This window comes from Scylla paramamosain, chromosome 40, assembly GCF_035594125.1.
Source record: "Scylla paramamosain isolate STU-SP2022 chromosome 40, ASM3559412v1, whole genome shotgun sequence".
Classification (NCBI taxonomy): domain Eukaryota; kingdom Metazoa; phylum Arthropoda; class Malacostraca; order Decapoda; family Portunidae; genus Scylla; species Scylla paramamosain.
This window is the reverse complement of record NC_087190.1, coordinates 755,001-779,117: the sequence shown is the minus strand read 5'-3', so window position 1 is coordinate 779,117 and position 24,117 is coordinate 755,001. Positions and strand designations below refer to the sequence as shown.

Genomic DNA, 24,117 nt, shown 5'->3' with positions numbered 1-24,117 from the left:
AAAAGACTCCAGGTGAAGTGGCACGGGTTTTTAATGATGTTTTTACGAATCTATTGAAAAATTGACAATATTTCAACATTATTAACAAGGGAAACGCTCTTGAAAATCCGGCTAATCATCTCTGTGGCTTTTACAAACAGTCGTGGTGAAGTTACACGTGTTTGTGAGGGTGTTTTCACGATTCTGGTGAGAGATTAACATGATTTCTACATTTTTCAACATCATGAAAAAATAGATAAAATAAAAATATAAAATCAGCAATTTCTGTTTATTCTTTCTTTCCCTATTTACTTAATCTTTATATTTTCGTCTTCACTGTACGTCCTCCTCTGATTCAATAAGGTGAAACAGAAGCTGGAATCCAAGTGTCAGGGGTCGGTGCCGGGCAAGAGTCCAGGTTATATATATGCATTGTATCCACTGCATATGCTGTTATTCCTTACAACTCCGCTTCAAGTTCATCTCTCCATTTCACTCACTGTCTTCACCTCCACCTCTCCATTTCACTACCCGTCTACCTCCACCTACCTATTTCACTACCTGTCTTCTTTATATCTCAATTTCACAACCTGCTTTCTCCTCCACCTCTCCATATCATTCACTTCTGCACCTCCATCTCTAAATTTCACTCTGTCTTCACCTCAACCTCCTTCCTTCAATAGCAAATCTTGTTAGTTATATCAGACAACTACACACTCGTCAGAATTCAGTAAATCCCTCAAGGGCACAATGGTGGGTTTATATCATTCAGAATTTCGGTCCACCTCGCGTCATGACATATACGAGACAGTGCGTGTTAATGGAAGGTGATCAGAATTAAGTGGGTGTTTTTGTACTTAAGTGGCCATTGTCTTTATGGTTGTAGTGGCAGATTAACAGGATTTCTACTTTATTAACGAGGAAGTACAAGCAAATTAAGCGCTAGAATACGTGAGCGTTTGTTTTACCTAAGTGGGCATTTTTATAACCTTAAATAGGAATGTTTTACCCAATTGTGTATTTTCTACCTAAGTGGATATCTTTTCATGTAAGTGGGCAGCTAATTTCATCTAAGTGGGCACATTTCTTAACTTAGATTAGGTATTTTTAAACCTTTATAGCCCCTCCTACATAATAAATTAATAGATTGTTCTTTCATGGCCCCCTACCAAAAGGAAAAATAAATAAAATAAATAAATAAAAACTGAAAATTCAATGGCAGATACATCACAACCCAGGGCAGTGTCAGTGATCGGAGCATCGCATCCCGGAGCCGCCACCAACCAGCTTTTGATGTCAGTACGAGTCGCTTTTGTATATTAAAATAGCGAGGCTTTGCAGAGCGGCTCCATTAATGTTATATACAGGGTAATCGTACTGCACACACCGCTAATGCCGCTATTACTGAGAGCCAAGGTGAGCCTGGAGCGGGGTGTAATTCTACTGTAGTACGTGCACGCCCCGCCCTCCCGCCCTGCCGTCGAGTCATTCAGGAGTTTTCTTGTATTTAGCAAAGGGCAGCAGTTTGGCTCCTTCCGTGAGTCGTCAGCGTGTGTGAGTCAGGACAGTATATCGGCCGTACAATTTAGGTTTTAAAAGCATCCCATCATTGTGAATTACCTTAACTTTACAGCTTGAGGATATTGAAACTACCTCTCTCTCTCTCTCTCTCTCTCTCTCTCTCTCTCTCTCTCTCTCTCTCTCTCTCTCTCTCTCTACACGTGTATACTGTATTATGATAATACACTGTTAACAGGCTGAAGGCAACATGATTAGCCTCGCCTATCTTAATGCTTAACTCAGTAACACCTCGCCCCCCCTCCTCTCTCTCTCTCTCTCTCTCTCTCTCTCTCTCTCTCTCTCTCTCTCTCTCTCTCTCTCTCTCTCTCTCTCTCTCTCTCTCTCTCTTTCAAACAGTTGGGACCAAGAGAATTTCCACGGTATGTTCTTCATTTGTGTTCTTTTGTGTTCGTCGCTAACCTGCCAGAGAGAGAGAGAGAGAGAGAGAGAGAGAGAGAGAGAGAGAGAGAGAGAGAGAGAGAGAGAGAGAGAGAGAGAGAGAGAGAGAGAGAGAGAGAGAGAGAGAGAGAGAGAGAGAGCGCCCAGTCTCCCCCTCGTCTGGCTAAACACAGCCTCGCCAGCGACCTCTTCATTTCATGCCAGGTGATTAAAAATTTACACTTGGCCTCCTTTGTCTCTCAGCGCGAGGGACAAAAGCGTAGTATTAATAAGATATTTTAATCGATACACGCCTGCTGTGATCTTTTGTCCGTCACTCAGGCTCATATTCTTCACCACGGCGGCCGCTCATTACCTCTGTGTCAAATTCAAAGGCAGCAGAGATTATTCAGTCGGTTTTCAAGCGAATTTTTGCTTTACTATCACTGCAATCATGAAATCAGCATTGAAAACCTGTATCGCTTCCAATAGCGCCAGTTGAGAGTAGTCCAGGTAAGACACCGAAATTTTGAGAATAAGGACCTTCATTTGTCACTAATAGTAGTATTTTTAAAACGCTTTGTTCTCCCAGAACGATTATTTTCAAAGGACACATATTATTCGTCCTGTTCTCGTGGAAGTGGCCAATTTTTTTAGAATAAGCACCTTTTCAAAGTAGTGGAGGTGCAGCGCGGAAGTGTTTCAGAATACGGTGGACAGTCTGGCTGCAGGAGTGGCGTAATTCAGCACGCGGTTATTGCATCAGGAGTGTGGCAGCTGACGGGACACACTGACCCTAACGAGACCTGCACTGGCTGGCTGACACTGCGCTATGATCCTTAACTGTAATTAATGGCGCGGCGTGTGTGAAGTGTGGCGTGGCACTGGGCAGGTACTGGTGTGAGATGAGGTGCGGCAAGATGCAGGTGTAAGATGACGTGTGGTACTGGGATAAGCTGTGGTACTGGTTACTGGGGTGGTATACTGGTTTAACACTATTTTGGTTTGACACTATTTTGAGGTGCAGCGTGGCACTAATACCGTTTTCCAGTCTAGGTATTAAGGTAGCACCAAACTCAGCCCTGTTTATTCCCCTTAAAAATCCAGGATCGGTGCAGTACATTCCTTTCATGTCACAGCCTCGGCATCCCTTTTTTCAAGCTGTCACCTGCGACCCTCGAAGGACGCGTCAACATTCACTTATTCCTCCTCATTCCCAACTCCATTCCCTTCCTCATACCCTTTTCATCCCCCTTTCCTAGTCTTCCTTTTGCTCATACCCTCTCACTCTCTCCCTAATTCTTTTTCTCTCTCGCTACCTGGCAGCTGAAAATTCTCCATAAAAAGCCACAAACTTCAGTAAAACGTGAAAAACAGAGCTCGTGTTTATTTGCTCGGTTTCCTTTGGCTGGCTGGCTTTGGTGGCCGCCTCGGTGAGGACAAAAGACTTGTATTCAGAGAGGCTTTGCTCTCTCACCACTATTTTCAAACGCCACTAAGATGATCAACTGGGTTCTCATGAGTGTTTCTCCTATTAACAATTTAGAAATCTTGTTAATATGTCAGTAGAACCACAAAAACACCCTTAAAACCCGTGTCACAGTATCATCCCATCACCCATATATTTCACTATTTATTCCTTCCTATCACTCCTTACTCTTTAAACTTCGCCCTCTCCCCCCCGCCTTCCGTTCTACCTTCCTGCCCCAACACATCCTGTCACACATAACCTTCCCTCCTCCTCTCCTCATCCTCTTCTTATCCTCCTTAATCCTGCGTCTCTTCTTCCCTCCTATCCCTATTACTTTTTCACCCTCTCCTCCTTTCCTTATCCCATCTTCTCCCTTCTCGCGTCCTCTCCCTTAACCTAATTCCCCCTCTTCCTCTTTCTCCGTCCCAAACTGATCGCGTCACGAATACAAAAGCGCAAAGGATGAAAAAGATACAGTTTCCTTCTGGCTTTATCAATCAGGCTTTTTCTCCGTGTCTCCTCTCTCGCTCTCACTCTCCCGTTCGTTCGCTGTCTCGCTTGCTCGCCATCTCTCTCGCTCGTTCCCTTTCTCTCTCTCGTTCGCTCTTGTTCGCTCGTTCTCTCTCTCTCTCTCTCTCTCTCTCTCTCTCTCTCTCTCTCTCTCTCTCTCTCTCTCTCTCTCTACCATCACCACCACCACCACCATCCTCCCCGTGTGCCTGCCTGGAGCCTCTATCGCTATATTGCATCACGAAGGAGGCGTGTGGAGTAAGAAGAGGCTGTGTCACCGGCGATTGATGTACCGAACATTAATAAAGGCGAGGCAGGACCAGACTGATTTGGCTGCGAGATGGATCGTGGCTGCTTGAACAAGAAGACGAGTAGAAGCCACGAGGCAGGAAAGGACGGGAGGTGGGGGGAGGAGGGGAAGGAGAGAGACGGGAGGGGTAGGAATGGACTGAATGAAGGGAATGGAGCAGGGAAGAGAGAGGCAGAATAATGAAGGAAGAAGGGATGCAGGAGAAGGAAAGAGTGAAGGAAAGGGAGAAAAAGAGGGAGATGGGATGAGAATGGAAGAAGAGAAAGGAGATAGGATGGATAGGGAAAGAGAAGAGAGGGAAAGACAGGGAGGAGGAGGAGGAGGAGAAGAAGAAGAGGGAAATTTAAGGAAAGACAGAGGACCAGGCAGAGAGGAAATAAATTGAAACAGGCAAGGAATAGCAGGATGAGGAGTATGAGGAGGAAGAAGAGAAGGAAGAAGAGGAAGAATTAAGGAAGGAGAGAGGAAGAAGCAGAGAGTGATGGATAAGGGAAGAGATGAGAGCAATAGACAGGGATACGTGAGGAGGAGGAGGAGGAGGAGGAGGAGGAGGAGGAGGAGGAGGAGGAGGAGGAGGAGGCAGATGAAAGATGAACAGGTGAGTAATGAAGGGCATGAATAGTTGAGTGAAATATGAGCTGCCTTGAGCTATACATCTGTGTCTTGTGAGCGATCGCACCAAACACTTACTAAGGCTGCGCGGGTGGTGGTGCTTGTGTCCGTCCGTCTGTCTGTCTGTCTGTCTAGCTGTCTGTCTTTCTGTTCGTCTATTAATCTACATTATCTTTCTATCTATTTACCAATCTATCTATGTCTGTTTGTCTTTATATGTTAATTAATCTATCTATCTACCTACTTAGCTGTCTGTCCGTCTATTTGTATGTCTCTATTAATCTATCTATCTATTTATTTGTATGTATGTCTAACTACCTTTCTAGCTATCTGTCTGTCTATATATTTGTCTGTCTCTCTGTTTATCTGTCTATCTATCTATCTATTGAGAGAGAGAGAGAGAGAGAGAGAGAGAGAGAGAGAGAGAGAGAGAGAGAGAGAGAGAGAGAGAGAGAGAGAGAGAGAGAGAGAGAGAGAGAGAGAGAGAGAGAGAGAGAGAGAGAGAGAGAGAGAGAGAGAGAGAGAGAGAGAGAGAGAGGATACAAAATTACTTCAACACGGGCAAGCCAAGAAGCCTGCAATATTTAACCTTCATTCACTATACGCAGTAGAGAGCAAAGAAAAAAATTGCCTTTCAGAAATTCAGAAATAAGTCTTGCTTCATGAATACTACCTATTTTTAGGACGTGCTGACACACACACACACACACACACACACACACACACACACACACACACACACACACACACACACACACACACACACACACACACAAAACTCAGGGTCCATTTCTGTGTAAAGCGTTCCTACCTACCTACCTACCTTCACACACACACACACACACACACACACACACACACACACACAAGCTTTTTCCCCCGTCATTAAATAGCAGACTGCCTTCATTCAGCTGACAAAACTGTCTTCGTCCGGTAAAAGTCGCTCTTAACACCGTAATAGCGAGATTCTTTGCTCTGCTTACATTAAAGCGGCACAGCCACCACCCAATGGCGCCCACCTGCCGCCTTTCACTTGGACTGGCGTTTCTTTCCACTCATATATCAAACACTCGGAGGGGAGGGACAGTGGCTGGGAGTGGCAGGGGAGTGGCTGAGAGAAGCGGGATAGTGGCTTGGGAGTGGCTGGACAGTAGCTTGGAGGTGGCAGGGAGTGGTTGAGAGGCTGGGGAGTGGCTGGGAGGCTAAGAGCAGCTGGGAGTGGCGGGGCAGTGACTGTGGGTGGCTGGGAGTGGCTGGGCAGTAGTGGGTGTAGAGCAGCGAGGGACTTGTTGCAGGAGAGGTAGTCACTTCAATGGATTCTTTCTTAGCATCTCACGTCTCAACAACAACACTTCCATATAAACACAAGGAGAGATGTCATATTCCTTACCTGTGTGATGCTGAAGAGTGGCGTCACTTATAACCACGAGGAAAGAACCCAAACACGTAAATCAAAAGGAGGAGGAGGAGGAGAAGGAGGAAGCTGCCCTGTAAAGAAAGAGAAGAGAATTATTCATCAACAAGAAGGAATCTCAGGGAACGCCAAGTAAAAATGGTCTTCTCAACACGGTAAGTTTAAAAGAATACAGTAAAATTTCAGTAATAGCCAGATAATTGGTTTAAATATAGTAGAGAGAGAGAGAGAGAGAGAGAGAGAGAGAGAGAGAGAGAGAGAGAGAGAGAGAGAGAGAGAGAGAGAGAGAGAGAGAGAGAGAGAGAGAGAGAGAGAGAGAGAGAGAGAGAGATAAACAGGCAGACGGACAAAGAAACAGAGTAACAGACAGATAAACAAACATGAATTACCTATTAAGAAATAACACACACACACACACACACACACACACACACACACACACACACACACACACACACACACAGCAAAACAGTCGCCTAATCACCACCGCACTGCAGACAAAAGGAAGCCCAACGAATAATTAAAAAAAAAAAAATGAGGTAAAACAGCAAAAAAAAAAAATTCTGATGTGTCAATGAAAAGATAAAAGTGAAGGAGAGAGTAGCGAAAGAGTAGCGAAAGAGTAGCTAAAGAGTAGCGAAAGAGTAGCGAGAGTAGCGCCGTAAGCCTCACCGCCGCCACTCCGGACATTGTTTCCCTTTAACGGTATGATTCCCGACCAGTGACTCTGCGTTAAGCCCAAGTGGCCCATACCAGAGGCTGTAAACTCGCAGGTCGAAGAGGACACCTGCGGGAGGGGAAAAGAGGAGGTGGTGAGGGAGGAGGAGGGATGTGGGAGCAGTAAGGAATGAAGGAAAGGGAGAAAGGTGGGAAAAGGAGAAGGAAGGGAAGGAAAGAGGCAGAGAGGGAGGGAGCGAGGGACGGAGAAAGGGAGGGAGGAAAAAAGAACAGGTGAAGGAGGGATAAGTACAAATTAATAATATTACTATTGTTATTATTATTATTACTATTTTAGTCACAGTACAAGAACATCGGTACCAAACTCTTTTTTTTACCCGTATTTTATGTATCTTTTTCTCAACAAACTTGTGAACATGTAAACTTGAGTCCCTGTTCCCAAAACTTTCCTGTATTAATCCTTTGTATTCCCTCCTCCTCCTTCCTTGTACCCTTAGTCCATATAAATTTCGGTCACTAAACACGTAAACTCGAGTCTCTGACCTTATTATGTGTCAGTGACCAGCACAGCCTCGGAGAAGTCTGCTGCGCACTCAATATCATCAAGTAAATGCAGCAAAACGTGAACCAATACGTGATTTCTTTTATCCTTTTCCTAAAATCAAACTATATTAATTTAAAGCGAGAGCGAGAGAGAGAGAGAGAGAGAGAGAGAGAGAGAGAGAGAGAGAGAGAGAGAGAGAGAGAGAGAGAGAGAGAGAGAGAGAGAGAGAGAGAGAGAGAGAGAGAGAGAGAGAGAGAGAGAGAGAGAAATTGTGAACTTTCCGAGTGAGAGACGAAGAATTAATGCACATAAGGATTAATTCAGGACCTGATTTTGCCTGGTGGTGGTGGTGGTGGTGGTGGTGGTGATAATGATTTAAATAACTACCTCTCGCTGCTTTACTTTATTGTGTATAAATAACGTGATTCTATTTAAGCAATTCTAAAAAGTAAAAACAATATTTTTTATAGCACGCACACTTTTTTTTCAGAATTCCAGTGATCAAAAACGCAACACAAAAGAATTATCCGCGAATTTCTAGGAAGGAAAACGCAATTTGATTCATATGTTTAAAGCAGACAAAGATATACCCCTAAAACAATGTAAATGTTTATCATAGTAGTAGTAGTAGTAGTAGTAGTAGTAGTAGTAGTAGTAGTAGTAGTAGTAGTAGTAGTAGTAGTAGTAGTAGTAGTGGAAATAAATGAATATTTCTAATAAAGTTATTACTACTACTACTACTACTAAATAATAATAATAATAATAATAATAATAATAATAATAATAATAATAATAATAATAATAATAATAATAATAATAATAACCAGAAACAGACGTGTGTGTGTGTGTGCGTGCGTGTGTGTGCCATCGTGACAACCTGGTGAAGGACGCGCACACACACACACACACACACACACACACACACACACACACACACACACACACACACACACACACAACACACACACACACGTCATCCCAACGAGATAAAAACGATCTGTGTCACATTTCTTTCACTTGACAATTACACATTTTATCAACTGCCGTATTAATTTCCACGGTTATAATTTACTTGTTTATCGTCCATCAGTTAATATCTTTTCACACATCCACACTTTACGAGGCCGTGGCTGAACAAACTGACAATGGCGTGAACAAATAAAATAAAAAGATAAATATATTGACACAAAAATAAATTAATAAGTAAATAAATAAATAAATGAATAAATAAATACATAATAGATGTAACAAGTAAACAAAAGGATAGATAGATCGATAAGGACCGCAAACATATATATATATATAAAAAAAAATATATAAAAATCATATCTGGATTTCGAAAGTTATGAGTAATAAATGTGTGTGTGTGTGTGTGTGTGTGTGTGTGTGTGTGTGTGTGTGTGTGTGTGTGTGTGTGTGTGTGTGTGTGTGTGTGTGTGTGTGTGTGTGTGTGTGTGTGTGTGTGTGTGTGTGTGTGTGTGTGTGTGTGTGTGTGTGTGTGTGTGTGTGTGTGTGTGTGTGTGTGTGTGTGTGTGTGTGTGTGTGTGTGTGTGTGTGTGTGTGTGTGTGTGTGTGTGTGTGTGTGTGTGTGTGTGTGTGTGTGTGTGTGTGTGTGTGTGTGTGTGTGTGTGTGTGTGTGTGTGTGTGTGTGTGTGTGTGTGTGTGTGTGTGTGTGTGTGTGTGTGTGTGTGTGTGTGTGTGTGTGTGTGTGTGTGTGTGTGTGTGTGTGTGTGTGTGTGTGTGTGTGTGTGTGTGTGTGTGTGTGTGTGTGTGTGTGTGTGTGTGTGTGTGTGTGTGTGTGTGTGTGTGTGTGTGTGTGTGTGTGTGTGTGTGTGTGTGTGTGTGTGTGTGTGTGTGTGTGTGTGTGTGTGTGTGTGTGTGTGTGTGTGTGTGTGTGTGTGTGTGTGTGTGTGTGTGTGTGTGTGTGTGTGTGTGTGTGTGTGTGTGTGTGTGTGTGTGTGTGTGTGTGTGTGTGTGTGTGTGTGTGTGTGTGTGTGTGTGTGTGTGTGTGTGTGTGTGTGTGTGTGTGTGTGTGTGTGTGTGTGTGTGTGTGTGTAGATACAGGTAGGTAGGGGCGGAAGGCAGTTATAGCAGGAGGAGGAACAGGAGGAGGGAGAGGGGAACGGGGAGGGGGAGGGGATGGCAAGAGGTAGTAGTAGTAGTAGCAGCAGAAGGAGAAACACGAGAATGGGGGAGATGGCAGGTGATGGAGGAAAGGGAGGGGGAGGGGGAGGAGGAGGGGGAGGCGCCCTTTGATAGCCTCGCGGGAGTATTGATTCAGCGGCAGTGGCAGGTGTCAAGGTCGGTTTGCCAGTTAGTGAATTTTCCCCTTAACCAAGCAGGCCATTGTGGCGAACCTGCCTCTCCCGCCGCCGCCACCACCACCACCACCACTACCGCCGCCATAGTCGTCGCCAGAGGATTCTACCTTTGTTAAAATATTGACGTCGAATGTCTCGTATTTTTCGGGTTATCAGGAATATCTGTGTGTTTTTTTTTTTTTTTTGGTCGAATATTTGTACGAGTTTTTTGTAAATGTCTGATAGAGATGTGTGTGTGTGTGTGTGTGTGTCTGTGTGTGTGTTGAAGTATTTGCATGTACTCGTAGTAGCAGTGGCGATAGCAGCATTAATAGCAGATTTACGTACCAGCAGCAGCATTAAGAATAACAATAACAGTAGCTTCACCACCACCACCACCACCACCACCACCACCACCACCACCACCAATACCAGTAAAATTCACCGACAGAGGCCACAACACACAAAAGCCAACCAATTCTCTGAACAGCCAGCCAATCATCCACCCAGTCACGTCTGTTCCACCCTGACATAATCGTGGGTCTTTCATTAGCATCGTTCTAACACCAGGGGCCGCCACTCACCAAGGGACAAGGCCATGCTTCCGCCTTGTATTCTGCCTCTAGCTACCCAGTGTCGCTTCTTGCAGCCTTTCTCGCCCTGAACTGGCCAGTGAATAATGCATCGCTCCCTTGCAGTGCTGACGTTACATATTTGATCTGCTAGTTTTGACGTCGTGAAAAGGTTATATGGCAGTACAGATTGATAGAGAGATAGGAAGAGGGGTACATATATCGACCGATAGATAGGTAGGTAGATATGTAGGTAAAGAGATAGACGGATGAATAAACAGACATGTACAGTACACATACGCACGCAAGCACACACACACACACACACACACACACACACACACACACACACACACACACACACACACACACACACTGATAAGGTAGGTTGCCACACGCGCACTTTTTGGGCACGACGTGGCACGAGGTGAGTGCGCGCCACACCGCGAGTAGAAACAGTACAGAAACAGAGACGTCGGGTACATTGCGCGCAAGGGTGTGGCGATGTGGCACGAGGTGAGCCCGATCTGGGCACGAGGTGTTGCGAGACGTGACACGAGGTGATCACGACGTGGGCACGAGGTCATCGCGACGTGCACACGAGGTGTGCCCAACCCGACGACCCGTTTTGAGGGGTCGCACAGGCATTTTAATTAATTACGAGGTTGTTGCCGATGTACTGTCACGATATGTCACGGGGTGTTGTGAGGATGCGTCCAATATTTGCAGCGCCTCCCAAGCGGTATATAAAGGGTGGGGAATGATGATCAAGTCACTCAAAGCTAGACTGGCAAGCAGGGAAGATGGAGGAAGAAAACTACAGACAAGAGGCTCAAGTACTGATGGCAGGAATCCTGATGGTGGCTGCTGCATTGCTGCTGCAAAGAAGACGTCTACAGCAACCTCCCGTGCCACCCCAGCCACGAGCAAGAAGACCCAGAACAATATGGTGCCGTGAATGGCTTACGAGACGATCGATGCATGGCGATTTTCACCACCTGCTGCAGGAGCTCAACCGAGAAGACACCAAGGGCTACAAGAACTTCCTCCGCATCAAACCTGAACTTTTCAGAGAGATGGTGGACCGGCTTACTCCAATCCTCGCCAAAAAAGCCACCAGAATGAGAGAGCCCCTGTCAGTGGGGTTGAAGTTGGTTGTCACCCTCCAATTCCTGGCATCCGGCGATTCATATACGAGTCTGCAATACAGCTTCAGGGTCTCCAAAACCGCCATCTGTAGATTCGTACCTAAAGTCTGCCAGGCCATAATTGACATATACAAACCTGAGGTGCTCAAGTGCCCAAGAACTCCAGAAGAATGGAATCAAGTTGCCGAAGGATTCTCAAAGAGGTGGAACTATCACAAGTGTGGAGGTGGTCTGGATGGCAAGCATGTTCGAGTGAAGAAGCCCTGGCATGCAGGATCACTGTTCTTCAATTACAAGAAGTTCCACAGCATTGTCCTCATGGCCGTCGCAGATGCAAACTACAAGTTCCTGTACGTCGACGTAGGTGCTGAAGGAAGTGCTGGTGATGGAGGAACTTGGTTCAAGTGCACCCTTCACGATGCCATCGCGCAGAAACGAGTGGGATTTCCAGAGCACAGCTTCCTGCCGAGTGACGACACGCCAATCCCATTCCACGTTGTTGCTGATGATGCCTTCGCCCTCAAGACCTGGCTTATGAAACCTTACTCACATCAATCCCAGGTATACGAAGAAAAAATCTTCAGCTACAGGTTGTCTCGCGCCCGTCGTGTGGTGGAAAATGCTTTCGGTCTCCTGCAGTCACGATTTAGAGTCTTCGGCACTACCATGCTACAACGACCTGCAGTTGTCAAAATTGTCACCATGTGTGGGTGTGATGCACAACCTGATATTGGACCGCTACTCAAATTTCCATCCCCAAGAAGTCGACTGCGAAGATGGTGACCATAACGTGATTGATGGATCGTGGAGGAACATACCAAATCTGATGCAACGCCTCCAAACTCGACGGGGAACAAATCCAACGAGAGAAGCAAAGGCCGTCCGAGACTACCTGGCTTTGTACTATGCATCAGAAGCAGGCGCAGTTCCCTGGCGAGAAAGGATGGTATATCCAAGAGGACGACCAGCAGACGAACAAAGGATGGAGCAATAATTAAATAAATAAATAATATATATATATATATATATATATATATATATATATATATATATATATATATATATATATATATATATATATATATATATATATATAAGCTGTGTTAATAAATGTTATCTGTGTATTTGATAATAAAGAAACCGATTAAGCTTCCTTGACTTTGAATTATATCCCAAAATATAAACTATATACATTATAGGAATATCATATTTGGGTGGGAGGGAATGGGAAAGGAAATAAGAGTAAAATAGAATATATGTTAAAAAAAATTTTAAATATGAATTTAATGTTTACAAAAATTATTAACTTATTAAGTAATAGGCAAATCTGGATAATTAAACACCTTCATTTATTAATTACATAAGACTTTGGTCTAAAATTGTTAAGATTGTCTGGTTATAAGATTAAAATTTTAGCAAAGAATTTTTCATATTTACGACATTGAAATAAAATCTATACTTGATGGATATATCAAAGCTATAAAATGTTCATATATATATATATATATATATATATATATATATATATATATATATATATATATATATATATATATATATATATATATATATATATATTATGGGGACAGTACCTTTTCCGTGTGTGATTCTCTGATTTAATTTTCCAAGTGTTTTACCTTTTACCAGTTATTATTTCAATACCTTATTTATATATTCAGTTATTATTTTCCAAGTTCTTTATTACCAACTCTTCATTATTCCCTTTTATCTGTTATCATTTCAAATCCTCAATTTTCAATCCATTTCTTAACTTCCCAAGTTTTAGTATATTTTTTTTCTCTTTTACCATTTATGTCCCAATTATTTATATTCAGTTTGTAGTTTATAATTTTTTTACTGTAAAAGGAAACATTAAAAAGTGTTTTTAATGTCTCCTTTTACCAGTTATTATTTTATATCCATACTTATATTATAAATGAAAAGGGAAAAAATATAGTTGTTTTTTTCATATTTATTTCATACATTTTAACATATTTTTATATGCAATACATTTTTATTTTATTTACATTTACTCGTCGCTATCCTCCGCCTCGTAGCCCTTCGGCGTCTCGATCATGGGGGACATTATGGCCTTTTTCGCCGGCGATTTCGTCTTCTGGCCCTGGAGTTTGGTGGTCGTACTTGTGTGCTGCAGGGTCTTGACGGGGGACGGTGAACAGCCGAGTATAGATTCCCACTGTATTGGGGTGGGCACCTGCTGCTGCTGTGGCTGCTGAGGGAACTGTTGCTGTTCTGATTGTTGAGGCTGGTATTGTTGTTGAGGCTGTTGGTACTGTTGTTGTTGAGGCTGTTGGTACTGTTGTTGTTGGTATTGGGGCTGCGAGTAATGTGGCTGCTGGTACTGCGGCTGATGATAGACTGGAGGAGGAGGAGGAGGAGCAGGAGCAAGAGTAGGCGGTGCAGGAGGCTGCCACAGGTGCGATGGGCTCGCAACTCCTAGTGCATGGGCACAGAATCCAGCAACCTCCTCGGGTCTTTAATAGCACTCCTGGCCATCACTGGTTCCTCCATGAGGCTGATCATGTACGCGATCTTGGAGAAGAGTACTCCATGATGCATGGGGAAACCTTCTTCAGGCGAGTGTACATAAATTCAACAAACTGCCGGATGTCAGCGTCAGGTCCCTCGACTGGTGGTTTTCGTGTAGCTAGCAGCTGTGCACTCTGGAGTAGTTCTTGGATGGCACTGCTCTCCCGGGTAGATTTGGTGGATCGTGGGCTGGATAGTTCCTCCTCCTGCCGTTCCTTCTTCCTCTTCCTCCTGGCAATTGAGTGGGCCGATAGGACAGACTCATGGCTGGAGGAATCTTGATCGTCACCTTGTCTGCCGAAGTCATCACTAGGGTGCGTACTTTCGTGGGCGATGTGACCTGCCAGGAAGGCCCAAACCTCGACGATCTTCTGCTCTCTGCGTCCTCGGCCTGGCTGCTTGATCCACTCTTTTGCTCTCCCTCTTCTCGATTTTCCCAAAATCTGTTCTCTTCTTGTCCACCACCTTCTTCACCTGCTGGTGAGAACAGTCCGAGAAAGTTTGGGCCAGGTCCTTCCAGAGGCTCTCCTTCCACGCCGGATTCAGCCACTTCTCGTTCCGCTTATCGTAGAGCTCTGGATGCAACTGGACGTAGTTTGCTATCTCCCTCAGTTGGTCGTCGTTGAAGGGGTAGTCCTGAACGTCTTTCTTGGATGGCCGAGTGCGTTTCCTGGAGAGCCCAGCAACAGGTTGTACCTTCACCACTTCCACATCAGGAACGTCAGTGTCGTCAGGAACCTCAGGAGGAACATCACCAGTTTCTTCCTCCTGCAGACTCGGGGAAGACTCCTGCTGTGGTGCTTGCTGCTTGCCTTTCTTGGGCATCTTGGAAAGGTTGGCTTGGAGATGGGAGGGTTCTTCTTCTGTCTGTGTTTGCGAGATAAGTGACCATGTGGCCCACGGGTGCTGTTTATATACCCCTTGGATCAGGTCACGTGAGAGGCAATTATACAGCTCGCCACCACCTCGCGCTAACTTCGTGCCCACCTCGGACTAACGTCGCGCCCACCTCGCACTAACCTCGTACCACCCCGCACCACACCTCGTGACACCTCGCGCCCAGGTAGCACGAGCTCGCACCACTGCGCGCCAGGCGCGACGTCGTGCCAATAGGCGCGAGGTGTCTCGAACAGGGTACGAGGTGTCACGAGGTGATGGCACGAGGTGGGGCCGACGTCGCCACTTCGTACCACGTCGGGAAAAAAAATGAAACTGTTTTAATTTTAACGCGACGTCGTGCCACCTGCCTCGACTTCCCCGACTTGGTGGCAAGAGGTCTGCACGAGCTGCCGCGCTTGTTGGGCACGAGTTGGCGCGAATTGGGTGCGCACTCACCTCGTGCCACGTCGTGCCCAAAAAGTGCGCGTGTGGCAACCCGCCTATAGATAAGTAGATACAGGTAAGTAGGTAGGTAGATAGATAGATAGATAGATAGATAGATAGATAGATAGATAGATAGATAGATAGATAGATAGATAGATACATGGATGGATGGATGGACGAGTGTATGGATGGATAGATAGAGAGACCCATAACGTAACAGAAATAAATAAATAGATCGATGGAAACAAACAAACAAAATAAACAAACAAAAAGAAAAGAAAGAAATATATAGAGATTGATAGAAAGATATACATACAGAGGGAGGTAGATAGACGGACTGGTAGATGGGCAGGCAGACACACTTGCATCACGAGTTACAGTGAGATGGAGCACATCAGACTGTGACACAATATCATAGCAAAATGTTAATTACGTAAAAGATTATTGCGAAACTATTCATGCAACGAAAGAAAACTAAATGGATTATAAAAAAATATTGTCATTAAAAGCTGGTTAAAATACAAACATTAATAATACATAAGGTAAAATCATGTACATGTGATACAGTTTATATTGCCATCAGCGCTAGTGAGTCACTGTCTGTCTGGCGTTTCCACAACAATAAGACACAATGAGTCAATAAAATAAAACAATTCAGCGCAGAATGGTTGATGGCCTATTCAGAAATTAACGATATTACAATTAATAAATAAATAAAGAAAGAAAGAAAGAAAAGAAAAAAATCATTACGAAACGAAAATCACCACGACTATTTCCAAATGCCACAAAGGGTTCTCAAGAACGTTTCTCCTGTTAATATAGAAATTTTGTTCATCTCCCACTAGAACCGCACAAAACACTCTTAAAGCCTGCGTAACTTTAACTAGAGCCTTTTGAATGAAGTGGAGGTGCGGCTAGAAGTGTTTTGGATTACGCATCAAACCCGCTCCCCGTCCAGATACACCTGCGCTGGTCGCCTGCCGGGGCACGAAAGAGTAAACCAATGGGCAGTCTTTATTACTTAATTAAAAAAATATCACGGCACACTTACTCACGGGAGAGAGGACATTTGAGTTGAAAGTCTACAGTAAATTTGACGGATATAAAGAGCAAAATGGTAATTGAAATAATTTATCATCTCACGTTACCGGTGATGAAAAAATAATTTAGAATAATTCGTAATATATAGAAGCATCAGCCAGCTCAGTGCTCCTAATACAGGTAACACATGCACCGGGGTGAGGGAAGGGAGACAGAGAGGAGATAGGGCCACTCACTCACCCCACCAGAGACGCCCATCAGCCAATCACTAGTTGATGAGCGAGTCACGCCCGCCGGCCACACACTCTAGGCGGGGCGTCAAGGGTGAGGGTGGAAGGATTCATCTGACTTATAATGTCTTATCAATATTTCCTTCCTTATGCAGAGAGAGAGAGAGAGAGAGAGAGAGAGAGAGAGAGAGAGAGAGAGAGAGAGAGAGAGAGAGAGAGAGAGAGAGAGAGAGAGAGAGAGAGAGAGAGAGAGAGAGAGAGAGAGAGAGAGAGAGAGAGAGAGAGAGAGAGAGAGAGAGAGAGAGAGAGAGAGAGAGAGAGAGAAACGTCGTTGCACACACACACACACACACACACACACACACACACACACACACACACACACACACACACACACACACACACACACACACACACACACACACACACATATGGTCAGCCAGCAGTTCTTTCAGTTCAGCGTGAAGGCACAATAAATATTTCAGTGTAGGCACGCACCACAAGTCCTTCACTGCAGCACACTTCAAACACAGCCAGAAGAATACGTTCAAATACGGTCATGCACTTTAACAAATTCCTTAGAACTTCCACAACAAACGTTTAAACATTTTTTCATCAACATTACTCCCTCTTTTTTTTTTTTTTTTTTTTTTTTTTGCCTTCATCATCATATATGTCAAGGCAAAAGTCAAGGAGGTACATTTCTTTACTATTCATGCACTTAGTTTCTCCTGAAGGCATTCAAGAGTGTTCGGACAAAAAGCTTCCTAACCAAGGCGCTTATTTCTAAACGTTTTGGCATCTAATTTCAGCTATTTTTAACATGCTCTAGTGGAAGTTATTGAGATTTTCAGTGGGGTTTTGATTCTTTTAGTTGTAGTTTAATATGCACCAGTAGTTGTTGGTGTTTTCAAAGGAGTTTCCAAAATTTTAAAGATGGTTTAATACACACTAGTTGAAGTTATTTATATTTTTAAACGTGTCTTAATGATGCTGGTCATAGTTTAGCATGCTCTAATTAAAGTTATCGGTGTTTTGAATCGGTTTTTTTTTTCATAATTCTAGCGAAATTGGTGTAGCGAGACCACGATTAAATTGGTGTTCATATATATATATATTTTTTTTTTCATGATTTTAGTGCTCTATTGGAAGTTTCTGTCTAGTTAATAGACGTTTCCTTGATTATCGTGATAATTTAAAAACTGCTCTGCAACATCAATGATAAAAACACCTGAAGAACCTGACAAAGCCAACTCTACGCCCTTTGAGTCTTTATGGGACAACAAAACTCTTAAGAATACAAGCACAAGTGTTCCAAATGGGCGGTGGGGACTGGTGCGAGGTGCTTGAGGATGCCTGATCAATACAGCCATCAAGGGAAGGCTGGAGGGGGAGTGAAAGGCAGGAAAAGTGCATGACAGAACTGACAGCTTGACACGCACTGGGTATGTGTGTGTGTGTGTGTGTGTGTGTGTGTGTGTGTGTGTGTGTGTGTGTGTGTGTGTGTTTACTATCTCTCTCTCTCTCTCTCTCTCTCTCTCTCTCTCTCTCTCTCTCTCTCTCTCTCTCTCTCTCTCTCTCTCTCTCTCTCTCTCTCTCTCTCTCTCTCTCTCTCTCTCTCTCGACAGATGTGTGTGTGTGTGTGTGTGTGTGTGTGTGTGTGTGTGTGTGTGTGTGTGTGTGTGTGTGTGTGTGTGTGTGTGTGTGTGTGTGTGTGTGTGTGTGTGTGTGTGTGTGTGTGTGTGTGTGTGTGTGTGTGTGTCTTCGCAGCCTCTCTTTCCCTCTGCCTCCATCCCTCACACACTTACCACTCCCTCCTTCCTTCCAAACCTCTCACACCGTTCCCTCCTTCCCTGCCTCTCCACCCTTACTTCCTTCCCTACCTCTATTTGCTTTTCTTTCCCCCTACCTCTCACGTCTTTATTTTCACACCTCAACCAAACAGACGCCCCTCCTCCTGACCCCCTCCCCCTCTTCTTCCTATTTTCCTTTCCCTAAAGTTACGTGCTGGCGCCATGTACGAGTCTCCTCCAGCTGTTCCTGATTCTCTTCACGTCATAAACACATAACCTGGAGTCGATAGAAGCAAATTACTTGATCACCACTCAGCAAACATGCTTAATATTCAGCACCACATAATCTGCGTATATAACACCCACACACACACACACACACACACACACACACACACACACACACACACACACACACAATAGGCAGGCAATAAGTACATCAATACATTATCGATGCCAGTGTTGATGTAATTGCCGCTCTGGTCAACACTCAAGGTACTGTATAGTAATTGCCTGGCGTCTTCAGTACCTTTATTATTAAAACTTTTGAAGGTGAGCTAAGGAGGAGTATTAGTAGGTATGGTTTGGTATTAAGTAAAGTGCGTTATTGTTATCAATTTAGTCATACATACGTACACAAAGAGAGAGAGAGAGAGAGAGAGAGAGAGAGAGAGAGAGAGAGAGAGAGAGAGAGAGAGAGAGAGAGAGAGAGAGAGAGAGAGAGAGAGAGAGAGAGAGAGAGAGAGAGAGAGAGAGAGAGAGAGAGAGAAAGCAAAGAAAGAAAGAAAACAAGAAAGACAGACATATCGACAGACAGAACAGAGATAAATAGACTGAAAATAGAACACACACACACACACACACACACTAACCCTCCCCCAGGCAAACCAAACACGTCCTCTGATCTAAGGCGAAGGTCACTATAATACCACAAGGGTACGCAGCGGCAACACGTGTTCCCTCGCTCCTCGTACACTTGTGGGGCTGCACGGCGGAACCCAAGGGATCAGACACGCGAGGCAGACCCTTGTTTTCTCTTATCCAACTCATCTTAACTCTAATAATAACAATGATGGTACTAATAATAACAGCAACAACTCCAAGATACAGAAGGCTTGAGAGGTTCACGGGAGTACTGGAATAACAACAGCTTCATTCAGTCTGGTACACGTGGTACAGTGAGCGGCGCCAGTCACTTTCTAGCACAACGGTGAACTGCCGTGACTACAATGTGTTCATTTGTACTTGAGCCAGAGATAATGACGTGAGTGTAAGCGAGTCTGTTCACTGAGAGCTGATAGGCAACTGTCGTATCTGCGCAACGCTGATGAAGTGCAATAAAACAACAAATAACTAAAATTAAATAAATATAAACTAAACAAGGTAAACTGCATGAAGCCATCAGGTTTACACGTGTCAGCTTCCGACTACCATCCTTATCCACAAATCTTTTCTTCTTTTAAAGCTTGTTAATGACTGCACTAACAACTTGATTACTGGGTCCATTCCATTCACCCATCACTGTTAATGCGTTTAGGATGATTGCACGGTTTCGTATGTTTTTGTTGTTGTTGTTAATGATGCTCAGATATACTGAATACTTGTTAAACTATCAATCACGAGAGAGAGAGAGAGAGAGAGAGAGAGAGAGAGAGAGAGAGAGAGAGAGAGAGAGAGAGAGAGAGAGAGAGAGAGAGAGAGAGAGAGAGAGAGAGAGAGAGAGAGAGAGAGAGAGAGAGAGAGAGAGAGAGAGAGCGGCTTTGTTTTCGATCTCTTAAAGGTAGAGAAAATATGTGAAATAATGACAAATATAATAATTTTCTGTATAACCTCAACATTTATCTTCAGCTTAATCGTGTCCAAGAGATGCAAATATTTCATACTATCAGTGACAAGATAAAAAAAAATATCTCCAATCAAACAATTCACAACCATTAACCTACACAATAAAAAGACAACAACAACAACAACAACAACAACAACAACAACAACAACAACAACAACAACAACAACAACAACAACAAACTACAAAAACAACACCAGCTGATTTGCTTGGAATGAGAATATCGTCCTTGCCTCGCCTCGCTGATTGAATCTGTAACATTTGATCTTTGCATTAGTGTTACGCCAGACAGTGAGTAAACATTAATTGGCATCATACACAGATAATTGACACTCATTAAATAGCGCTCTGATACTCTCAAACAGGGGGGAGAGAGAGAGAGAGAGAGAGAGAGAGAGAGAGAGAGAGAGAGAGAGAGAGAGAGAGAGAGAGAGAGAGAGAGAGAGAGAGAGAGAGAGAGAGAGAGAGAGAGAGAGAGAGAGAGAGAGAGAGAGAGAGAGAGAGAGAGAGAGAGAGAGAATCAACGTCGTGGAATTAACCGAGTGAGAGGCGAACATCATCTGATATTTCTTGATTTTTAAGGCAATGTATTAAAAATTATTACGCCAAGAAAATTCGGTGTGGTTGCCAATTAGTGTTGCTTGAACTTGATAGAGGACAGTGTTAACGTAGTGCCTGCCTGGTATTGGTATACTTAGATGTAATACTCAACAGGTGCAGGTCGATATATTTAAATGTGATGTTTTTTTTGATATATAAGTAAGATCAGACAAAAATACACTATACAAAAAGCCAATTACTAATGGTGTTTGGAAGCAATACGTAAAAAAAAAGGCAGCTGCAAGAAGCCATCAGGCCTACACGTGGCAGTCCATACATAAAACATACCTATTTCAATTTATCATCCCTATCTATAAATATGTCTAATCTCCTTTTAAATCATCTAATTAAGCAAGCACTAATTCACCTCCAAGTATATATGAAGTCCGATGTTTCAATAGTGTGCATGTATTTATTAGGATAAGCTTTTATCAGAGTGTCATCAGTCTGAATTATCTAGCGTATAGTTATTGACATACACCAACAAGTGGCCACTACCCTTGACTTGTAAATGTAAGTGACTTATCCTCTCTCCTACTGTAAGAGTAACAAAGAACTGTACTCATTAATTTTTCAAGCCTTCCTGGACATCTCCTGTGTTCACCATCAGGGAATTACTGAGAGTCACAGCAAGCGTGGTATTTGTGAAGGCTGAGTGACATTACGGCGGTGATGAATATTTTGTCAGGCAGTGTAGTGTGTGATACTGATTCGCATTAACAATATAGTAAATTTGCTGTGGTGAATTTTGTTGTCGTGTATCGTTATTGCATCTTCACCCAGTCACTTCCAGTCATTCTTTGCCCATAACAAAGGTGACTCTTGGTTCACACTATATACAAGAACTTCCAGGTATCATGTAAACAAAAATCATGTAAAAAATAAATAAATAAATAAATAACAGAAAAGGGGGTTAGGAGATTTGACGTTAAATTTTAATACTTTGTCCTTAAATCTATTTATATGGTAAGTAACACTCCCACACACGCCACAGCACTCCCACACACCCCACAACACTCCCACACACGCCACGACACTCCCACACACACCACAACACTCCCACAAACACCACAACATTCCTAACACACACCAGAACACTCCCAACACACACCAGAACACTCCCAACACACACCAGAACACTCCCAACACACACCAGAACACTCCCAACACACACCAGAACACTCCCAACACACACCAGAACACTCCCACACACGCTTCAATATTTTCACACACACCTCAATACTCCTAACATCCACCACAACACTTAAACACTTCATTACTACCCCAGCAACACACCACAACACTCCCGCACACACCACAACACGGCAGAATACCCCATCACACAACAGGAACACACCATAACATTCAAACATATCTCACAACACTCAAACACACGCCACTGCAGCAACGCCACAACACCCCAGTAATTCCAAGTACACTGGGCGTCCCCCGAACCTGCGCCATTCGATCTCACGCCCGCATAACGCATGGCTGACACCACAATTATTCTCTCGTGTCATGTGAATCCTTCTTCCACTTGCCCTGCACGCCACATCCTGCCGCTCTCGTACCCGCCCCGTCCCGCAGCGCCGCCACCCGTACTCTCGGCAACTTACAGCGTTCCCAGCCTCAGGGAACGCTGCATCTTCATCATAATTATAATTCTGCCCCTCGCCTCCTGGTCTTGCTGAGGGGAAAGTCTCTCTCTCTCTCTCTCTCTCTCTCTCTCTCTCTCTCTCTCTCTCTCTCTCTCTCTCTCTCTCTCTCTCTCTCTCTCTCTCTAGTACCTTTTGGATTTTAGTGATTATATATTGCGTTTTGAATGTATATTTCATTTGGCTGGAAGGTTTTAGTACATGTTCATATTGATGAATGATGTTAAAAGTAAAGGGAAACTTATGACTTAGCACTGCAGGAAAGACAATTATTATCTGCTGTAGTGCTGTGGCGTGTGTTGCTGTTGCAGTGGTTCGAGAATAACCAGAGTTCCTACTTACTAAACTTGAGGAGAAGACGAAAGATACAGACTTACTAAGCTTGAGAAGATGCAAAACAGAGACTTACTAAGCTGGAGAATAAGACAATGCAGGCAGACTTACGAAGCGTGGTGAGCCAAACATGCATAGTTTAGCACACAGGAAATCACACTGAAGATAAACGTGTAGAGTAATCTTATCTATAATAATAATAATAATAATAATAATAATAAACGGTTTATTCTTTAGGCAGTCAACAAACTGAAAATGTACATTGGGGGTGGGGAAATACTTGACATTTGCGTGCTAACATTACGAGCAACAGCTTAAATATTCTTCTTTTTTTTTTTTTAAGGGACCGACAGTTTCTTATTTGCACAACAGTTTGAGTTATCCTAAAAATTTAATTGTTTCACGTATTTCCGAGTGTGGGTGCAGGTTGTTGAAATATCTGGCGAGTTTCGCGTGATATTACTTGACGAGTTACACCGAAAACACCAAATTCTGAGTGGCTTCTACGGGGAGTCACTTGGTACTGAGGCGGGTGGTACTCAGGTCATATAGGCCTACAATGTTCATCAAGGCTACAATCAATTCACCAAGCAGTACAATCTACTTATTCAATCACATCTACCCATCCCCTGAACCAATCAACCACCCCCAATCCACTTATCCACCCATTCATCCAACCACCCATACACGCATCTAACCACCCACCCACCCATCCACCTACACATTCACTCACCCATCCACACAACAATTCTCCCATCCACAAATCAACCAATCCACTTATCTAAATACTCACCCTTCATACGCCGGCCACACGGACACCCTCACCACCCTTGGCATCACTTCCCTGGCAGCTGTCAACAAACAAGCACTCCTGCAGTCTGGCAAACGAGTACTAAACAAGCTATTTCCTATCTCTATACCAGGCTGGCAACCCCACACAGGACGGCCCTGACACGACACCACACACACTCTCAATAATAATAATAATAATGCTACTACAACTATTACTACTACTATTACTACTGCTACACTCCTCACACACTTCCCTTCTTCATTTCTTTAGTATGGAAAATACCTGGATATGCCCGGAAACCCTGGAAATTGAGGGAAATATTGACGAAGAGACACGGGGAGGAAGGAGGGCTGGGCCTGATGACGTCATATTTTCATAGGCGCTCTGAACGTGGGGCTACATCCTTCAATTTACTTAGGCCTTATTTGGGGGATTTTTGGGGTTATTTATCTATTTTCGTGGTTAATTCTGGCTTTCCTT

At 43.8% G+C, this 24,117-nt stretch overlaps 1 long non-coding RNA gene across 9 annotated transcripts in view; it reads right to left on the bottom strand.

Moving 5' to 3' along the window:
• The window catches only part of LOC135092666 (uncharacterized), a 221,275-nt gene that overhangs the window by 130,925 nt on the left and 66,233 nt on the right, over window positions 1-24,117 (bottom strand). For 5 of the 9 annotated variants that reach the window (XR_010262986.1, XR_010262987.1, XR_010262988.1 and 2 more), the window contains one exon: window positions 6,211-6,308. This is a non-coding gene — a long non-coding RNA (uncharacterized LOC135092666). Of the gene's footprint in view, window positions 1-6,210; window positions 6,309-6,906; window positions 7,022-15,665; window positions 15,749-24,117 lie in introns of all 9 variants that reach the window. The other 4 variants (XR_010262993.1, XR_010262989.1, XR_010262995.1 and 1 more) reach the window with 3 other exon arrangements.